An 893-nucleotide genomic window follows, 5' to 3' on the forward strand; every position below is an offset into this window, starting at 1 on the left:
ATTTAGTACATAATCTATACAGGGTCTCACTACACAGATTGGACTCGTAGTGATCCTCCTGTTTTCAGCCTTCCAAACACTGGGATTATAGGTGTGCGCCACCAAGCCCATCCTCAATTCCCATCTCAGCGCGCCCCAGGGACGAGGCCGGCACTACACACCAGGGATCAAACCCTGGTCCCTGAGTCTGCCTAAGCAGGCACTTTAATCTGCTGAGCTATCTGGCCAGCCCTCGGCCTGGAATTTTCTACCTTTATATTACCGTGCAACCAATACTACCATCCACCTCCAAACTCTTGCCATCTTATAAAGCTGAAACTCTAGATCTATTACATACTAATTTCCATTCTCTTTCCTCCTCCTGTTGCTATGAATTGTACTACTTTTGTTTGTTTGTTTTTTGCGGTACCGGGGATTGAATTCAGGACCCTGCGGTTGCCAGGCAAGCACTTATTCTACTGAGCTATCTCTCCAGCCCTTGAATTGGACTACTTTGGATGCAGTTAAGTGGGCTCATATTGTATTTGCTCTTTTGTCACTGGCTTATTACACTGGGCATAATGTCCTCAACATTCATCTGAGTTGCAGCATATGTCAGAATTTCCTTCCTTTTAAAGGCTGAACAATATCCCACTGTCTGGCTAGAACACATTCTTTATCCATTCATTATGCATTCATTATCAAGTCAGCGATGACTTCTTTCCATCTCTAGTTATTGTGAGCAGTCCTGCCATGGATGTACAGACCTCTCTTTACGACTACTGTGCTTTCAATTCTCTTTGGTAAACACCCAGAAGTGGAATTGCTGGATTATATGGTAATTACATTTTTTATTTGTATTTTCTGGTGGTACTGAAGATTAAACTTAGCCTGGGGAGACAGCTCAGTGGCAT

Source organism: Octodon degus, unplaced genomic scaffold (assembly GCF_000260255.1).
Source record: "Octodon degus isolate 3935 unplaced genomic scaffold, OctDeg1.0 scaffold00011, whole genome shotgun sequence".
In the NCBI taxonomy this organism is placed as follows: Eukaryota; Metazoa; Chordata; class Mammalia; order Rodentia; family Octodontidae; genus Octodon; species Octodon degus.